Source organism: Cherax quadricarinatus, chromosome 2, assembly GCF_038502225.1.
Source record: "Cherax quadricarinatus isolate ZL_2023a chromosome 2, ASM3850222v1, whole genome shotgun sequence".
Taxonomy (NCBI): domain Eukaryota; kingdom Metazoa; phylum Arthropoda; class Malacostraca; order Decapoda; family Parastacidae; genus Cherax; species Cherax quadricarinatus.
In genome coordinates this window covers 74,027,298-74,040,982 of record NC_091293.1, presented here as the reverse complement: position 1 = coordinate 74,040,982, position 13,685 = coordinate 74,027,298, and the positions used below count along the sequence as shown (strand labels likewise).

At 41.6% G+C, this 13,685-nt stretch overlaps 1 protein-coding gene across 1 annotated transcript in view; it reads left to right on the top strand.

Moving 5' to 3' along the window:
• The window catches only part of LOC128695773 (dipeptidase 1), an 839,310-nt gene that overhangs the window by 237,584 nt on the left and 588,041 nt on the right, over positions 1–13,685 (top strand). The gene's annotated exons all lie outside the window — the stretch shown is intronic.

Below are 13,685 nucleotides of genomic sequence, written 5' to 3'. Positions count from 1 at the left end.
ATTGTTATGATGTTATACTTGCTGGCTACCATCATTGTTATGATGTTATACTTGCTGGCTACCATCATTGTTATGATGTTATACTTGCTGGCTACCATCATTGTTATGATGTTATACTTGCTGGCTGCCATCATTGTTATGATGTTATACTTGCTGGCTACCATCATTGTTATGATGTTATACTTGCTGGCTGCCATCATTGTTATGATGTTATACTTGCTGGCTGCCATCACTGCCATGATGCTATACTTACTGGCTACCATCAATGCCATGATGTTATGCTTACTGGCTACCATCAATAGCATGATGCTATACTTACTGGCTACCATCAATACCATGATGCTATACTTGCTGGCTACCATCAATACCATGATGCTATACTTGCTGGCTGCCATCACTACCATGATGCTATACTTGCTGGCTGCCATCATTGTTATGATGTAACACTTGTTGGCTACCATCATTGTTATGATGCTATACTTGCTGGCTACCATCATTGTTATGATGCTATACTTGCTGGCTACCATCATTGTTATGATGTTATACTTGCTTGCTACCATTATTCTTATGATGTTATACTTGCTGGCTACCATCAGTGTTATGATGTTATGCTTGCTGGCTGCCATCATTGTTATGATGTTATACTTGCTGGCTACCATCATTGTTATGATGTTATACTTGCTGGCTACCATCATTGTTATGATGTTATACTTGCTGGCTACCATCATTGTTATGATGTTATACTTGCTGGCTACCATCATTGTTATGATGTTATACTTGCTGGCTGCCATCATTGTTATGATGTTATACTTGCTGGCTGCCATCATTGTTATGATGTTATACTTGCTGGCTACCATCAGTGTTATGATGTTATACTTGCTGGCTGCCATCATTGTTATGATGTTATACTTGCTGGCTGCCATCATTGTTATGATGTTATACTTGCTGGCTGCCATCACTGCCATGATGTTATGCTTACTGGCTACCATCAATAGCATGATGCTATACTTGCTGGCTACCATCAATACCATGATGCTATACTTGCTGGCTGCCATCACTACCATGATGCTATACTTACTGGCTACCATCACTGCCATGATGCTATACTTGCTGGCTGCCATCACTACCATGATGCTATACTTGCTGGCTGCCATCACTACCATGATGCTATACTTGCTGGCTGCCATCACTACCATGATACTATACTTGCTGGCTACCATCACTACCATGATGCTATACTTGCTGGCTACCATCAATGCCATAATGTTATACTTGCTGGCTGCCATCACTGCCATGATGCTATACATGCTGGCTACCATCACTACCATGATGCTATACTTGCTGGCTACCATCAGTGCCATAATGTTATACTTGCTGGCTGCCATCTCTGTTATGATGTTATTTCTTCTATCACTGTCGTTGAGACTGACACAGTCAGTTGTGCCAGCTGGTCATGGTCTCACTCTCTCTAAACATTATCCTCCAACTTCTGGATACGTCCCCAGTATCTTGAATGTTGTGGTCATGTCTCCTATGATGTCTATGTTTCTTCTCATACCTGAGTCATATTTCACAACAGAAATATATGTATTTCTTGAATATGTGAGTGAAAAGGAAATCGATTTTTTGATAAATAGGGAGAGAATGAAAAATAATGGGACCATAGAGCAAGTATATAATTGAAAAATAAGTAAAAAGAGAATGAGTAAAAACGGAGGGAGAGGGAAGGAGAGAGAGGGTGAGAGAGAGAGAGAGAGAGAGAGAGAGAGAGAGAGAGAGAGAGAGAGAGAGAGAGAGAGAGAGAGAGAGAGAGAGAGAGAGAGAGAGAGAGAGAAGACAACGGGGTTTGAAAGGGACACAGCTTATTACATATCGAAAAAATGTATTTACATACTAGGCGCCAAATTCCACTAGGCTAAGAGCTGCTTAGAAAGTCTCATCTTTTAAGATAGAGTCTTCAGTAAAGTATCTAGATTCTCCCTGATAAAGGTAAACTCTAGCCAGACAAAAAAGTTCACAGCAGAGGTTCAGAAACTTTGATCTTAGCAGAGGTTCAGGAAACTTTTATCTTAGCAGAGGCTCAGGAAACTTTTATATTAGCAGAGGTTCAGGGAACTTTGATCTTTGCAGAGGTTCAGGGAACTTTGATCTTAGCAGAGATTCAGGAAACTTTGATCTTAGCAGAGGTTCAGGAAACGTTTATCTTAGCAGAGGTTCAGGAAACTTTGATCCGAGCAGAGGTTCAGGAAACTTTGATCCTAGCAGAGGTCAGGAAAGTATGTTCCTAGCAGAGGTACAGGAAAATTTGATTCGAGCAGAGGTACAGGAAACTTTGATCCTAGAAGCGGTTCAGGAAACTTTGATCCTAGCAGAGGTTCAGGAACTAATCCTAGCAGAGGTTCAGGAAACTTTGATCCTAGCAGAGGTTCAGAAACTTTGCTCCTAGCAAAGGGTCAGGAAATTTTGCTCCTAGGAGAGGTTCAGAAACTGCTCCTAGCAGAGATTCAGAAACTTGCTCCTAGCAGAGGTTCAGGAAACTCTGATCCGAGCAGAGGTTCAGGAAACTTTGATCCTAACAGAGGTTCAGAAACTTTGCTCCTAACATAGGTTCAGGAAACTTGTCTCCTCAGTACAGAAAAATATTCTTTTTCTATGTAAATGTTCGGAAAACTTTGTTCCTAGCCTAGGAAACAAAAAAAATTCCTCCATGCAGAAGCAATAAATAGTGTTGTGTCGCCTGCAATGGTAACGTGTGTGTGTGTGTGTGTGTGTGTGTGTGTGTGTGTGTGTGTGTGTGTGTGTGTGTGTGTGTGTGTGTGTGTGTGTGTGTGTGTGTACTCACCTAGTACTCACCTAGTTGAGGTTGCAGGGGTCGAGTCGAAGCTCCTGGCCCCGCCTCTTCACTGATCGCTACTAGGTCACTCTCCCTGACCCATGAGCTTTATCGTACCTCTGCTTAAAGCTATGTATGGATCCTGCCTCCACTACATCGCTTCCCAAACTATTCCACTTCCTGACTACTCTGTGGCTGAAGAAATACTTCCTAACATCCCTGTGATTCATCTGTGTCTTCAGCTTCCAACTGTGTCCCCTTGTTACTGTGTCCAATCTCTGGAACATCCTGTCTTTGTCCACCTTGTCAATTCCTCTCAGTATTTTGTATGTCGTTATCATGTCCCCCCTATCTCTCCTGTCCTCCAGTGTCGTCAGGTTGATTTCCCTTAACCTCTCCTCGTAGGACATACCTCTTAGCTCTGGGACTAGTCTTGTTGCAAACCTTTGCACTTTCTCTAGTTTCTTCACGTGCTTGGCTAGGTGTGGGTTCCAAACTGGTGCCGCATACTCCAATATGGGCCTAACATACACGGTGTGTGTGTGTGTGTGTGTGTGTGTGTGTGTGTGTGTGTGTGTGTGTGTGTGTGTGTGTGTGTGTGTGTGTGTGTGTGTGTGTGTGTGTGTGTGTGTGTGTGTGTGTGTGTGTGTGTGTGTGTGTTTCAGACGCTGCTTGAGCCAAAACAAATATCCCGGAGTCTCATAAGCCCAGTTCCTTCTACCTTAATCTACTCTAAAGTAATTTAATACAAGGGGGAGGCATAAGTTTCTTTTGCAGTTATATAACAACAATGAAAACTAAGTCAATTAGAGGAGACAGTCACAAGTTAAAGCTTCGAGACTCAAATCGCTATTCCCTCAGTATATATGAAGAAAAATGGCACCTTCACAGCCCCAAACCCGACTCGAACCTTTCATTAAGTCAGGTACATCAGACGCTGAAAGTACAAGAATTTTTAAATTGTCATAAACGAGTGTCCCAAAATACACCAGCGGTTTAAATTTGAAGCCGCTCAGAAGCTGCATTCTGAAGCAATTGGCGTTGAAGGTTTGAAGCAGACTGGTTGAGGCATTAACAAGCATCGCTGGCGAACCGTTATTTAAACTTTTCCAGTCATTCAATTAAATTGCAGATTGACACAAACTCAACCCAAAATCAATTCAATCCTTTCTTTAAGTAAGATATACCAGAATTTAGGGTTTGAAGCCGATCAGAAGAAGCGTTCTCCAATTGCTGCACGAACTAATCTTTTAAATATAAATTGTAAATTAAAACTTATATGATCTAGATTCAATACAAACTTTTAATAAGAAAAACTCGTTACCGGTAAAAGGTTGAAGCCGACCAGAAGAGGCATTCTCCAGTTACTGGACAGCAACCAAAAATTCCAAGTTTATTAACTGTGTGTGGGTCTGGGTAAAGAATATGCAGGTAACAACCGCCAGAATTTAAAACCGTCAGTCACATGTTGAAGGTGTAGATGGCGAGGTTCTGACTCCACTCGCTAGGTGGCAGCTCGTGCCGGTTCATCGTATTTTATCCTGTATATTAGCAAATTAGCCTATTTGTATTTACACAGCCTAAACCGAAGCTATGACAAGAGACATACATGTCATTTCAGGGTAAAAAAAAACTCAGGGAAGGTTCCTTGATGTTGGTGAGGGGCTCTTGATTTAGGGAATTGGATCTGTGCTCCAGTTCCCCGAATTAAGCCTGAATGCCTTCCACATCCCCCCCCAGGCGCTGTATAATCCTACGGGTTTAGCTCTTCCCCTTGATTATAATAATAATCAGGGAAAAAAAAAACAACTACCAGCATTAAAATTAAATTTATAAATTTTCTAGTATACATTCCATTGATAACACCAGTGATAACACTGGTGTTAACACCAGTGTTAACACCAGTGATAACACCAGTGTTAACACCAGTGACAACACCAGTGTTAACACCAGTGATAACACCAGTGATAACACCAGTGTTAACACCAGTGATAACACCAGTGTTAACACCAGTGTTAACACCAGTGACAACACCAGTGATAACACCAGTGTTAACACCAGTGTTAACACCAGTGATAACACCAGTGTTAACACCAGTGTTAACACCAGTGATAACACCAGTGATAACACCAGTGTTAACACCAGTGTTAACACCAGTGACAACACCAGTGTTAACACCAGTGATAACACCAGTGATAACACCAGTGTTAACACCAGTGTTAACACCAGTGATAACACCAGTGTTAACACCAGTGTTAACACCAGTGACAACACCAGTGTTAACACCAGTGTTAACACCAGTGATAACACCAGTGTTAACACCAGTGTTAACACCAGTGTTAACACCAGTGACAACACCAGTGTTAACACCAGTGACAACACCAGTGTTAACACCAGTGACAACACCATTGTTAACACCAGTGACAACACCAGTGTTAACACCAGTGACAACACCAGTGTTAACACCAGTGACAACACCAGTGTTAACACCAGAGACAACACCAGTGTTAGCACAAGTGTTAACACCAGTGACAACACCAGTGTTAACACCAGTGTTAACACCAGTGATAACACCAGTGATAACACCAGTGTTAACACCAGTGTTAACACCAGTGATAACACCAGTGTTAACACCAGTGATAACACCAGTGATAACAACAGTGATAACACCAGTGTTAACACCAGTGTTAACACCAGTGTTAACACTAGCGTTAACACCAGTGATAACACCAGTGACAACACCAGTGATAACACCAGTGACAACACCAGTGACAACACCAGTGATAACACCAGTGTTAACACCAGTGTTAACACCAGTGACAACACCAGTGACAACACCAGTGACAACACCAGTGACAACACCAGTGACAACACCAGTGACAACACCAGTGATAACACCAGTGATAACACTATTAATAACACCATTGAAAACACCAGTGTTAACACCAGTGTTAACACCAGTGATAACACCATTGATAACACCAGTGTTAACACCAGTGATAACACCAGTGATAACTTCTTTGGAAGTTTGAAGCCAATCAGACGAGGCTTTCACAAGGTATTGCATGGACACCAACACCAATAATGGCATAATAAAATTGATAAGTGGTCACCTGTTAAACACAATATTTCCACCAATCTTTCTTTACTTAAACTTTGACCTCCATGAAGATTTTGAGACCAATCGAACGAGACATCATTAAGTTATAAATGAAAATAACTTTTGAAATGTAAAAAGAAAAGTGTACCCGAGTACATAATCGGCTAAACTAAAAGCCATATAAAATATATTTAAGAGCTCACTAACCTATTACCTGGAGTTTACCTGGAGAGAGTTCCGGGGGTCAACGCCCCCGCGGCCCGGTCTGTGACCAGGCCGCCTGGTGGATCAGAGCCTGATCAACCAGGCTGTTGCTGCTGGTTGCACGCAAACCAACGTACGAGCCACAGCCCGGTTGGTCAGGAACCGACTTTAGGTGCTTGTCCAGTGCCAGCTTGAAGACTGCCAGGGGTCTGTTGGTAATCCCCCTTATGTATGCTGGGAGGCAGTTGAACAGTCTCGGGCCCCTGACACTTATTGTATGGTCTCTTAACGTGCTAGTGACACCCCTGCTTTTCATTGGTGGGATGGTGCATCGTCTGCCAAGTCTTTTGCTTTCGTAGTGAGTGATTTTCGTGTGCAAGTTCGGTACTAGTCCCTCTATGATTTTTCAGGTGTATATAATCATGTATCTCTCCCGCCTGCGTTCCAGGGAATACAGGTTTAGGAACCTCAAGCGCTCCCAGTAATTGAGGTGTTTTATCTCCGTTATGCGCGCCGTGAAGGTTCTCTGTACATTTTCTAGGTCAGCAATTTCACTTGCCTTGAAAGGTGCTGTTAGTGTGCAGCAATATTCCAGCCTAGATAGAACAAGTGACCTGAAGAGTGTCATCATGGGCTTGGCCTCCCTAGTTTTGAAGGTTCTCATTATCCATCCTGTCATTTTTCTAGCAGATGCGATTGATACAATGTTATGGTCCTTGAAGGTGAGATCCTCCGACATGATCACTCCCAGGTCTTTGACGTTGGTGTTTCGCTCTATTTTGTGGCCAGAATTTGTTTTGTACTCTGATGAAGATTTAATTTCTTCGTGTTTACCATATCTGAGTAATTGAAATTTCTCATCGTTGAACTTCATATTGATAAATTAGACACATGTGCAACTCTTGGGTATCTTTATTGAGGAAACGTTTCGCCACACAGTGGCTTCATCAGTCCATACGTAGGAGAAACTTGAAGAACAGGAGGAGAATGAGGTAATCAGTCCCTCAAGGTTGAGGGACTGATTACCTCATTCTCCTCCTGTTCTTCAAGTTTCTCCTACGTATGGACTGATGAAGCCACTGTGTGGCGAAACGTTTCCTCAATAAAGATACCCAAGAGTTGCACATGTGTCTAATTTATCAACATGTCGGTTCTCTGAACCATTCATCTACAAGAACTTCATATTGTTTTCTGCAGCCCACTGAAAGATTCGGTTGATGTCCGCCTGGAGCCTTGCAGTGTCTGCAATGGAAGACACTGCCATGCAGATTCGGGTGTCATCTGCAAAGGAAGACACGGTGCTATGGCTGACATCCTTGTCTATGTCGGATATGAGGATGATGAACAAGATGGGAGCGAGTACTGTGCCTTGTGGAACAGAGCTTTTCACCGTAGCTGCCTCGGACTTTACTCTGTTGACGACTACTCTCTGTGTTCTGTTAGTGAGGAAATTATAGATCCATCGACCGACTTTTCCTGTTATTCCTTTAGCACGCATTTTGTGCACTATTACGCCATGGTCACACTTGTCGAAGGCTTTTGCAAAGTCTGTATATATTACATCTGCATTCTTTTTATCTTCTAGTGCATTTAGGACCTTGTCGTAGTGATCCAATAGTTGAGACAGACAGGAGCGACCTGTTCTAAACCCATGTTGCCCTGGGTTGTGTAACTGATGGGTTTCTAGATGGGTGGTGATCTTGCTTCTTAGGACCCTTTCAAAGATTTTTATGATATGGGATGTTAGTGCTATCGGTCTGTAGTTCTTTGCTGTTGCTTTACTGCCCCCTTTGTGGAGTGGGGCTATGTCTGTTGTTTTTAGTAACTGTGGGACGACCCCCGTGTCCATGCTCCCTCTCCATAGGATGGAAAAGGCTCGTGATAGGGGCTTCTTGCAGTTCTTGATGAACACGGAGTTCCATGAGTCTGGCCCTGGGGCAGAGTGCATGGGCATGTCATTTATCGCCTGTTCGAAGTCATTTGGCGTCAGGATAACATCGGATAGGCTTGTGTTAACCAAATTTTGTGGCTCTCTCATAAAAAATTAATTTTGATCTTCGACTCTCAGTCTGGTTAGCGGCTTGCTAAAAACTGAGTCATATTGGGACTTGAGTAGCTCACTCATTTCCATGCTGTCATCTGTGTAGGACCCATCTTGTTTAAGTAGGGGCCCAATACTGGACGTTGTTCTCGACTTTGATTTGGCATAGGAGAAGAAATACTTTGGGTTTCTTTCGATTTCATTTATGGCTTTTAGTTCTTCCCGCGATTCCTGACTCCTATAAGATTCCTTTAGCTTAAGTTCGATGCTTGCTATTTCTCTGACCAGTGTCTCCCTACGCATTTCAGATATATTGACCTCTTTTAGCCGCTCTGTTATTCTTTTCCGTCGCCTGTAAAGGGAGCGCCTGTCTCTTTCTATTTTACATCTACTCCTCCTTTTTCTTAGAGGAATAAGCCTTGTGCATACATCGAGTGCCACCAAGTTAATCTGTTCTAGGCATAAGTTGGGGTCTGTGTTGCTTAGTATATCTTCCCAGCTTATATCGGTTAGGACTTGGTTTACTTGGTCCCACTTTATGTTTTTGTTATTGAAGTTGAATTTGGTGAATGCTCCCTCGTGACTAATCTCATTATGTCGGTCTGGGGCTCCACGCATACAAGTCTGAACCTCAATTATGTTGTGATCTGAGTATATTGTTTTTGATATGGTGACATTTCTTATCAGATCATCATTGTTAGTGAAGATGAGGTCTAGTGTATTCTCCAGTCTAGTAGGCTCTATTATTTGCTGGTTTAAATTGAATTTTGTGCAGAGATTTAAAAGCTCGTGTGAGTGTGAGTTTTCATCAGAGCTGCCTCCTGGTGTTATTACTGCAACAATATTATTTGCTATATTCCTCCATTTTAGGTGCCTTAAGTTGAAATCCCCCAGGAGCAAGATGTTGGGTGCAGGAGCTGGAAGATTTTCCAGACAGTGGTCAATTTTTAGCAGCAGTTCCTGGAATTGCTGGGATGTTGCATCCGGAGGCTTGTAGACTACCACAATGACTAGGTTTTGGTTCTCGACCTTTACTGGTAAAACTTCCACTACATCATTTGAGGCATTTAGCAGTTCTGTGCAAACAAGTGACTCTGCAATGTACAGGCCAACCCCATCCTTTTGCCTGTTCACTCTGTCACATCTGTATAGGTTGTAACCTGGGATCCATGTTTCGTTGTCCAAGTGATCCTTTATGTGGGTCTCAGTGAAAGCCGCAAACATTGCCTTTACCTCTGCAAGCAGTCCACGGATGAAAGGTATTTTGTTGTTTGTTGCTGGCTTTAGACCCTGTATATTTGCAAAGAAGAATGTCATCGGACTGGTGGTATTGTTGGGGGGGATTTTTCTTCCGGCATTAGTATCTGTATCTGTTGGTTTGGAGTGGAGGCCATCGACTGTGGTTCCACTCCAGGAATGACTGGATTTGGTGTACGATTTCTGCCATTTCCTGCCAGTTTTTTTTCCTTCCTGGCACTAAAAAACCTCTCCCTCTTGAGTGGCTGTGGCTACCCAGGTTTTCCCAGGGCCTGGATGTTTTGTATCTTTTTGTACCCTTTAGATGGTGTGCCTGGCAATTTGAGCTATAGCACAGTCTTTCCTGTACTGAAGAGGTACACATTTCAAGGTGAAAAAGCTTACAGGAAGAGAGTTTGCATTTTCCTGTTGTCATATGGGCATGGCATTTTCAAGGGTGGTCATAGTTGCACGTCCCGTCTGTTTTTCCAGATTTCCCATGTCTGCAGATACCAAGTGCATAGTATGTGCACAGGCTTGGTTTCCGTTTGCCTTGGGTTTCTGTGACTGTATTCCCTGTTGGTGCATGTTTCCCTGTCTTATTCCTATCCTCCCTAGCACCAACAATGGAGCTCCCACCAGTTGTTTTTGGTAATATATCCTCACTATTGCTAGTGGAGTCCTCTTGTTTGCTATTTCCTGTGGTATTTCTAGTTTGCAATATTGGTTTTATCTTATCTTTGACTACACTTGTTTCCCCACTACGGCTCCTGTCCCCTATGAGGTCATTTATATGTATTCCTTCCTGCGTGTAATTCCCGACTACCTGGACAAAATCTCCAGCTTCACCATTACTGTCTCCCAGGACAGCACCTCCCGCTTCACCATTACTGTCTCCCAGGACAGCACCTCCAGCTTCACCATTACTGTCTCCCAGGACAGCACCTCCAGCTTCACCATTACTGTCTCCCAGGACAGCACCTCCAGCTTCATTACTGTCTCCCAGGACAGCACCTCCAGCTTCACCATTACTGTCTCCCAGGACAGCACCTCCAGCTTCACCATTACTATCTCCCAGGACAGCACTATCAGCCCCACATTTACTGACTATCAGGACATCACCTCCAGCCTTACAGTTTCTGACTACATGGCCAGTATCAAGGGCAGTACCATTCAGCCCAGACTTTTTATGTTCCCGTCTGTTGTAGAAAGCTTCCAGGTTGTCTATGAAAGCAGCTTTGATGTTATCCTCTTTTAATACCCTTGTGATTTTAGTCCACAGATTTTCCTCATTTGGGCATACCCAAAAACACTTCCCTGTTTTAATACTGCTTGTAGCTAGTTCTTGGATATCTGCACAAGGGGCGTGACACCAATTTCCACAAAAATGACAATTTATCCATGTGGAAGCCCGTTTGTTTGATTGACTGCAGACTATACAGAGCTTCATAATGATTTGAATGGTTGATTTACTGTAATTCTACTAGCAACCTCTTGAATACTCTATTAATAACCTCCTTAAATGAAGCTCTAGCTATTTGTATTTCTATTTCTAACTGTACTTGTATATTGGACAGCTTACCGTGTACGTTCCTGATTTATATTTATTGTTTGTGTTTGATAAGGGCCCCTACATCCCCATCCGTTTACAGTCTGCTTTATTGTCCAACGAATCCGTTTGAAACCAGTCAAGGGTTCGGACCATCAAGGGTTCGGACCAGTCGAGGGTTCGGACCAGTCGATCTGATCTGATCAGTGGGTCACTTATTTAAAACATACTAGTCGGTGATTTGGGCTAACACATGAAGGATCTACTTGAAATTATCTACCCGAGTAATATGTGATTTGATTGATACAAAAGTATAATTTGCGTGTTGAAGAGCCGGTAATTTCTGGCAGCTCCTACAATGACGAACGGTCGAGCCTCAACCCTTGTTTATCAATCGCTGTATCTAGCTTTTCTAGTTTTTTTTCGTCTCCACCACAGTAAATGCTATATTATCACTATAGTTGACTGGTGGAAATTTTGGAGGAAGGACGCTTTTTGTGTAGTAATATTTGCTTCTCGTTGTGTATATTGCGACCGCTGGTAACTACAGGTTATATGAAATTCACAGTATACGTCTGGTATTTCAAGAAAAAAGAAACTAATGAAAGTCACTCCACTCCACTAAGTACCATTATAATACTGGTTAGTTGCTACTACAACACTGTATTCTGCTATTCACTGGTATCACTAGATTATATGCGAGTACACTAGCAGGCCAGGAAGATTATTAAAACTTAAAAACGCCATAAAAATGCGAGTTATCAGTATTTCTCAGTTTTCTCTTCGCATTTATGTTCCACTAGGATCGGATTTCTTTTAAAAAATACTGTACTATGTATGTTTGGTATAAGCTCCCAGACAAACACAGCCAAGGAACTGTATTAAAATAACAAACATAAGCTACCTCTTAATAAGATAATCAGCGTTGAAGATTCGAATGCCACTTGATGAATTATTTACAGATTATCGCTTGACAATCAATATTTCAAAATTTCAGTGTATTACATTAAACTTTCTCATAAGACACATTGAAATTTAGAGTTGAAAGCCGATCACAAGAAGCATTCTCAAGTTACTACATATAATCCAGTTTGCTAAATAAAATTGGCAAACTTATGTACCTCAATATAACTTCCTTTGAATAAAAGTCCATTATTGCGTAATGTTTGAAGCCTATCAGAAGAGGCATTTTAAGGCTATTGCTCAGAATTCAAGAATTCACTATTCATTATGTTACTAAAGTGACCAATTTTGATTTCCACAGACTAATCTTATAAAGTACCATCCTGTTTATAAGATGCATCAGTTATCACTGATTGAGGTCATTTAAAAAGGCATTCCTTACTTATATAACGGAAAAGATCACACCATTTTAATAATGAAATGAGCAAATTAAGACTTACATATACACTCCTATAATAGTCCCAGCTATCTTCCAGGTAGAATACTGCAGTGTTGAAAGTTTGAAGCCGATTAGAAAAAGCCTTTTTCAGGTGCTTCATAGATTCCAAAAATCTGGAATGGTCCAAATAAAATAGACAAGAATCTACACAGGCCAGCAGGTGCTTCAGTTTGAAAATTTGAAGCCAGTCATATCAAGTGTTGTAATGGAATAAACAAAAGTCTTGAAAGAAAAAAAAATGAAATAATTCAATGTGTCTCATCACATGAAACCCAATATTTAAAAGTTGCCATCTTCAGTAAAGTTGGCAAACTGGCAACTTCACTGCCAAAAATCAATTCAATATATTTTCTGATGAAGATACGCCAGCATTTTGGTTTGAAGCCTATCAGAAGCAGCATTTTCCAGTCATTGGTGAAATCCTTTTTATCTTATAGAGGTATTAGCACACTAAATTTTGCTCAGCCTAAACCCTATGCAAAAATTTCCTTTGAACATAATCCATCCTAACTGAAAGTTTGAGATTGATTAGAAAAGATATTTTTCAGTTATATTTCGGAATTCAGCTTGGAAAAATAACGTTATTATATTTACAGAGCCTGAACGTATAGAGAACTACCCTATCAACAAGATGCAAGAGTCAATTAAGATACAAAACTTTCAGAAGACGCATACTCAAGTGATTTCCCACCAAAATAATGCCAAACTTTCTAAAATTGAATGTGGCATCTATATATTTCAATAACACTCCCATTATTCTCTTAAAAAGCATTCACTGGTCTTGAAAGTTTGAAGCCGAGCAGACGAGGCTTCTCAACTTAGTGCACATAAACCGAAACTGAGAATGGTCTATTGAAAGTACTGACCAGAGAGCGTCTCCATATACCAATTGATGCATGAACTTTTTCCCAGTTACAGTACACAATCCTTGAAGACCTTATGTCGATCGAATGAAGCGTTCTCAAGTTATGGAGGAGAACTTTGAAGAAAATCCAGGCAACCACTTAACGTACTTCTTCAGGGATACCTAATGGTAATATCCACGAGACTGATGAATATGAGCATACCCAGGAGACTGATGAGTGTGAGCATACTCACGAAACTGATGAGTGAGCATACCCACGAGACTGATAAGTGTATAATCATACACAGAAGACTGGTGTGTGATCATACTTATGAGACTGATGAGTGTGTGATCATACTCACGAGACTGATGAGTGTGTGATCATAATCACGAGACTGATGATGTGTGATCATACCCACATGGCTGGTGAGTGTGTGATCATATACACAAGACTGATGAGTGTGATCATACCCACG